Here is a 7,291-nt window from a genome sequence, read left to right as displayed (position 1 = left end):
TGCTAACTTTCACAACATAAAGGACTATTTATAACAATTTACACAGTCCTTCAATATCATTTTAATTTCTGAAACATGGTTCAACAACGACTGAGGCATGGAATTTGAGATGGAAGGATAGGAGTTGCTATTCATGATTAGGAGGAATAAAAATGGTGGTGGTGTAGACGTGACTTATAATTTTAAAGTGATCAAAAACATGTCAACTGTTGTGGATAATCTGTTTGAATGTTTAACGATAGAGATTAGTAGAGCAAAAAGAAATATCATAATAGGTATATACAGAACACCAGGATCAGACAGATTAATTCTGTTTGCCGATGACACAAACATTCTTGATTCAGGTGAGAATCTGCAGCAGCTTTTGGACGATATCACGTCAAAATTCATCAAAATAAAAACTTGGTATAATACAAATAAGTTATCATTAAAATTAAGCAAGACAAAATTCATGATATTTGGTAATAGAAATATTAACAACAAGGCAACAGTACAGATTGGGGAGGTTAGTATTGAAGGAGTACATGAAATCAAATTTCTTGGAGTGATTATAAATGACAAAATCTACTGGAAATCTCACATAAAAATACATCAGTACAAAAATCTCTAGGAGTATTTCCGTCATAGCTAAAGCACGGCACTATTTAAACAGCAAATCACTCCGCATTCTGCTCTGTTAACTGGTTTCACCGTACTTAAATTATTGTGTAGAGGTCTGGGGCAACACATTCAATGTTCATTAGAGCCATTATTCATCCTTCAAAAAAGAGCCATTAGAATTATTAATAAGGTCAGTTATCTTGAACATACCAATCCATTATTCATTAAGTCGAAAATAATCAAACTGTACGACATTATAGAATTGACAGCGCAATTTATGTACAAAGCCAGAAATAATTCATTACTGAGACAACTACAGAGAAGGAGGATATGATTTAAGAGAGCCATTAAACTTTAAGACAAAACTACTGGACTACAATCAAAAAACATTGCATAACATACCACGGAGTGAAGCTATGGAACAGTCTGAGCATGTAGATGAAACAATGTACAACCATCTACCAATTTAAAAACAAATATAAGCTATTGATCTTGGCCAAATATAGGGAAATGGGGTAGCAAAGGTATTGTAAACAGTCCCATCTGAGTTATTATATAAATATGGTATTATAATGATTATTGCATACCATTGATTATTGTATATTAGCATAGCAATATGTATGATGTTATATAGATAAATATATGTATATATATGATAACAGACATACTATTCTGGTATTATATAAATGTGGTAATATATTGATTATTGTGTATTGATATAGTATTAGATATAACTATGTGTGCGACATAATAGTACTGAATACAGTTGATTCATGGCATGTCTAATATACCTTATAAGGCATCATATTGAGCATAATGGTACAATGGTACACATTACAATACAAGTTGATATTAATGCTAGCTATAATGACAATATATATACTATAATAACAATGAGAAGGTATGGAGTTGTATTTAAGTGTATTTTATTCAACTGAAATAATTGTAATAATGTAAAGGTGTGTATAATGTAAAAAAGTGTATATAATATAATAATATCTGCTGCATAGCAACTGTGGTATGATACTGTTTTATAACTAGATAAAAGAGATAGGGAGTTGGATTAAAAAAAGTTGTTTAACTTCTTCCTACTCCTTTTCGAGCTGTCCTACTTGTTTGTTAGGTATATTCTGGATTTAGGGATGCATATTTTCTTTTTCCTGTATTGATATCACTATCTGTTTTTAAGCTTGAAATAAAAGATCAAATCAAATCAAAGAGCATCAGTGGTGAAAAAGAATTATTTGAAGGGACACACATCGTGGTTTACATGATATTGTGCAGTCTAACTGCTAAAATTCTAATTAAGATATTTTCTCTCTATCGATTAAATATTTCTTTCATTGTGATCAAGTAGGAGAATATGCAAAGATTGGAAGGAAAAAATAAGAACTTATTCACGTACATACTGCACATGGCTGCAGGTTTTCAGGATCTTCACCCATGCAGAGGCAGAGTCTCTGAATGATACACGCTTGTCCAACATCTACATGGCTTGTACTACCTCTTCTGTTTTCTCCTCAGATAATGGCGATGTGATGAATCCCTCGGCGGATGCGGGGAAGATCACAGAAGACTCCAGTCTGTCTCCAGTCTGTCTCCAGTTGAGACAAAAGCTGGGACAGCTCTCTACCGCAACTGGGGCACTGGGAAAAAGTGAAGGTGGAGGGCCACGGAGCATCTTTATCACGTGTGACATCACCGGGGACCCCTGCTGAGGGCGCTGGCATCCAGCCAATGCCCTCCTGTTCAAACTCAGAACCACACCTTAGGGTTGGATCCTGGGGGTCGTGGTGCCATTTTCAAACAGGCAGACAACTCTGGCACAGGTTTCAGGATGGACATGTAGGCCTCTCTATTGTTCTTTTTAGAGCATGTGAAAGGTGATCCCAACAGTGCCTTCTTTTAATTGTGACATTGATGTCCTCCAGGACTTGTCTTGTGTCCTCTGCCAGTGATGCTCTTTTAATTGTTTCCAGGGCTTTTGGGTCCATTGAGAGCTCTTGTTTCATGTCCTCTCTTGGGTTACTGGGGATTTTAGTAGCTCAGGGTGCAATTCACTGTTATCTATAGCAGGTCTCTACATAGTTAGGTACATTTCCAATTCTGTTCATGCTGTCAGAATATCATTATTGTTTTCGCTGCTCAAAAATATTTGAACAGGAGATGTCAGGCAAATGCAGCACGGAGGCATAGTGGTGGCCATAGTGGCGCAATCATCCCACAAGGTCGCAGGGTTCAGTTCCTTTGCCTGGGATCTTTCTTTGTGGAGTTGGCATCTTCTCTCCATGCCTGTGTAGGTTTCCTCCATCTCATTCTGTCTCTCTGTGTTACAGGTCTCTGTGCTTGTTTCTCATTTGTCAAAATATTCTTTTGTGTACATAAATACTCATCTGATCTGCATAAACAAAACCTCAGACATATTGGCTTGGCACAAGCAGGAAATTAACATTCAGGCACAAATATGAACCTGAGCAAAAAAGCATCAGGGCTGTGTTGATTGTGCTGCTGAGTGCAACACGCACTCCCAACCACCCAACAACCATGTCAATTGTTATGGGAATGAGAGCAGAAAGATGGGATATTCAATACAGGTGCAGGCAAGAAGACAGCAAAATCACTGGAGTCAAAATCCTAGCGTTAGAGCATTTTAAAGTGAAGTGTTAAGTTTGTGGACATAACTAGTATCCAACACCTGCGGATGTTGTTTTATCCGGGTGCCTGGCGAGGCACATTTACATAAAAAATCTGAATGACATCCATTTTCTCTTCCCCCCAATGAGAAGATACCATGCAAGTATCACAACAATGTTTTTGTGTTGGCTTGAATTTTGTGATATTATTGTTGTCTTACTAAGGAATTTGTCACAGCTCTGTTCTCCTGGTTCCCCTCTGCCTCTGCTTCACTCACCTCTTAGCCACGCCCCCTCATCAGGTCAACTCTGCTCACCTGGTTGCTCAGCTGTAGCTTGTCTCATCAGCCTGGCATATAAACCCATCCAGTACTCTCACTCCTCGCCAGATTGTTCTACTATGCGAGACTCTCCAGCGTTCCTTCTTCGCCTGACCTCCTGGTGCCGACCCTGCCTGTCCCCGACCTGCTCTTCTCGTCTGCCTCCCAGTGTACTGACCTGCCTTTTGTCTCTGACCACGGGTTCAGCCTCGGCGTCTCCAGCGTCTGCCTGCTCTCCTGGTTTCGACTCGTCTGCCTGGCCACGACTCCTCTGCAGCTCACTCCTCACTGGTACCTCCGCCTCGTCTGCCTGCTCTCTTGGTTTCGACTCTTCTGACTGGCCACGACTCCTCCGCGGCTCGCCACTCATCGATTCCTCTGTACTTTCGGCTGATACGTCTGGCTCCGGACACCAAGTGTCGACGGCTTCGTTCAAAGAAAGCCTTTTCCCGTTTCTCCCGTTTTACGGGTCTGAGGGTGCACGTCCCCCTCTTCGGTCCCACGGCCGGGTTGAACTCATCTCCGTTCTCAAGCCAGATAGCCAGAGACAAATTTTGGGCTACCAGCCTGAAGTGTGAACTGAACGCTAAGCTAATTTACCTGCTAAAACTCCTGTTTAACTGCTGTGAAAATAAAAGTCATTACCAAAAGTCATTCCTGAGCTCTGGAGTGCTGCATTTGGGTTCTGTTGCAACCACACTTGCTATGCTCCTCTCATGGTTGCTGTCCCAAAGTCCAAATTAATGCGAAGACAAGTAAACCGGGTGAGGATAAACACTTCTTTATTCAAAAATCATTGGAGAGCATTACATGCAAGCACCATGTGTGAAAATGATCTGAACAACAAAGAGAGGTCCCCGTCTTTTGTACCCCCTCGTTCCCCCTATGCTCTGGTTTATTATCCTATTATGGAGTGTTTTTCTGTGTTCGAATGACAGTGAGTCTTAGCAGTTCTCGGGCCCCCCCCCCCCCCCTTTTTTTTCTTGTTCAGAGCAGTCCATGATTACGTAAGCTGTTCTGCTTTACTGTTACACTACCAGATTATGATTCAAACATATTATATGAATTCCCACCTTCCTTTTGATCTCTAATAAGAGATCACTAAAAGCCGCCTCTGAACTGTTCTTCTTGCTCCACGGCTACTTCCCCATTGGTGTCTAGCAGCATATTTGGGTGTCAGAACAAATCTGTGTGGTGGTAGCTTGGCACACTACGTGTTGGACGAGGAGCGCTGTTTCACCTCCCCCTCATCTTGGTCTTCTGGGTACAAGGGTAGACTACCTTGTCCCAGCGGACCACTCCAGAGGATTATTCTGCCTCTTTGTCGGAGTGGTCTGTTTCAGAACCAGCCAGTTCTGTGCACGTTTCTTGTAGGTCTCGTTGCACTTCTGCAACAGTCCTGAGGGGTTCCTCTGCCACTGCGCACTGACTCCAATGGTACCAGGTGTCACCTTTGCCTTTGAGTCTTACTGCATGTGATGTTCTCTCCGTCACCTGGAAAGGACACGTCCACCTGGGCTCAGTCCACTTTCTGGTGTCATGTCCCTTGCACTTGATGACTGCTACTTGTCTTGGCAATAGTAATGCTTTGGCCAATTCTTTCATTTCTGCTTCATGCTTGATAGGTTGATAGGCTGTCAGAAACCCAGTTCTCAATCATTGCCCTAGTTCTACATGCACTGCCCCTGCTGCATATGCTGAATCGGTATAGATGTTCACCTTCTGTCCTGCACTCATCTTTAACGCTTCTACTACCGCCCTCACTTTTGCTCTCTGTGCAGACTGTGTTCTTTTCAACTTTTCTGCCTTTCTCACTGCTTGTTCCTGCACAACTGCATATCCTGCTTTTAACCCTTCCTTCTCATCCCTATACCATCCGTCTGTGTATAGGTTAATTCCCCCTTCTAAGGGCTCAGCTTGTAGATCTGGTCTGACATTCTCTTCCTTTGCTACTTGTTCCTTGCACATGTGTGGCTCTCCTACCCCGATCTTCTCTGCCTACTATACTGCACAAGTGTGACCCCCTCTGGGAGCTCACACTCAGACAACACGTTCTTCAGGATTTGATTAGTTGGAGTCACTAAAATGTCATTAATGGCGCGCAGATCGTGTGCCATTCTGTATTTACCTGTGCCTTTCTTTTCGACTGGCAGAATGGGAGTGTTCCAAGCAGACACAGAAGGTTCCGATACACCCTGTGATATGAGGCCCTGAATGGTGTCTACGATACCCTCCTCTGCTTGGGGCTTGTGGGGGTACTGATTGAGCCACACTGGATCAGAGGTGTTAACCTCAAAAGTTAATGGTTCACATTGTACCAGTCCCACATCTGTGGGGCCCTGTGTCCATAGGGACTCTGAGTCAATGATAGACGCAGCCTCAAGGTGATCTGTTTTTTCTCTTCCTGGGCCTCCTCCAGAACTGAGCTATCTACTGCTTCTACTTGAATTGAGTATATGTTGGCTCTAGCCTAATAAAGTACTCCACGAATGTCCATGATAACCCAATCATCCTGTGCTAATGCTAGTTTTACCATCCCACCCAATTCTTTAGCCTGATGTTTAGGATGTAAAGCTAGAGACACATGTGGGGCGGCCTCCTCCGACATCTGATACCACTGCAATTGTTTTGGTCTCAGGGACACCACTGCTGCTACTCCCATAGGAGCGACGTATATGTTTCGGGTGGTGATCTGCCAGTCCTTCCCCTCTAATTGTTCTTGGAACCTTTCCTGGAACCATTCTGTTTGGTTACGATCATAAATGTTATCGTAAATGTTACGTGTGGAGGATCAGGGGGAGGCATGTAAGGCTCGAGGGACGCAATCCAGGGCTTCCACCTCATGAAGGCTGAGAGAATGTCACGGTGCTCAGTAGTTTCAGGTTTCAGCATGACCCAACAGATGTCCGCATGGGAACCTTGCATTGGCTGGAGGAGATAACTGCCTTGTTTAGAGGGGTTCCTGGAACAGGGCAACTCAGTCCCATCTGGTAGAGTCACAGTGAGTCCATCTGGTCCACAAATTATGGATGCCCCTAGTTTTATCAACAAGTCTCTGCCTAGGAGATTGATAGGCATGGTTGGAGAGTAAATGAACGGATGTATGAGGCTTTGCTTCCCCTTAACAGTGGCTTGGTCAATGGCAGTTTGTGATTCCCCCAGAGAAACCCATGTAGTTTGGTCTGACAGTGCAGCTGGTCGAGAGGTGTTCATCGTGGAACACGTTGCGCCGGTATTGACCAGAAATGGCAACACCTGTTTGTCGACTAAGACGGGTAGCATTGGGTCTGCCGTTAAGATGCCACCTGAGTCTCTCTGTGGGGTGTGTCACTGGGCATGGGATGACCAGGACTGGCCACCGGAAGCTGACATTTGGCGGACAGGAACATGTCCACCGCCTCCACGCCCAGGGTGCCCTCAAGGTGTGATCTGAGGATATCCTGTGCCTCGTCCCCGTGACCTGTGCAGACATTCACAAGCCCAATGCCCTTCTTCTTCACAGTAGTAACACCAGTCATTGCTCCCTCCTCCCGAGAAGTTGCCTCGGCCAATCCGACCTCTGAGTCCCCCACACCCCTGATTATAGGGTGCTCCTGATCCTCCTTGGAACATCACCAGAGGTGTTTCCTGGTGTGCTGGCTCTTCCCAAGGTGGGGTGGGATCCAGGTCTGGAAAATCAGATCCACCCAAAACCATCATAACCTTTGCCTTTCCCAAATTAGTGTCTTTCTTTATGTC

The sequence above is a fragment of the Echeneis naucrates genome, chromosome 24 (assembly GCF_900963305.1).
Source record: "Echeneis naucrates chromosome 24, fEcheNa1.1, whole genome shotgun sequence".
Lineage (NCBI taxonomy): Eukaryota > Metazoa > Chordata > Actinopteri > Carangiformes > Echeneidae > Echeneis > Echeneis naucrates.
This window is presented reverse-complemented; position numbering follows the sequence as displayed.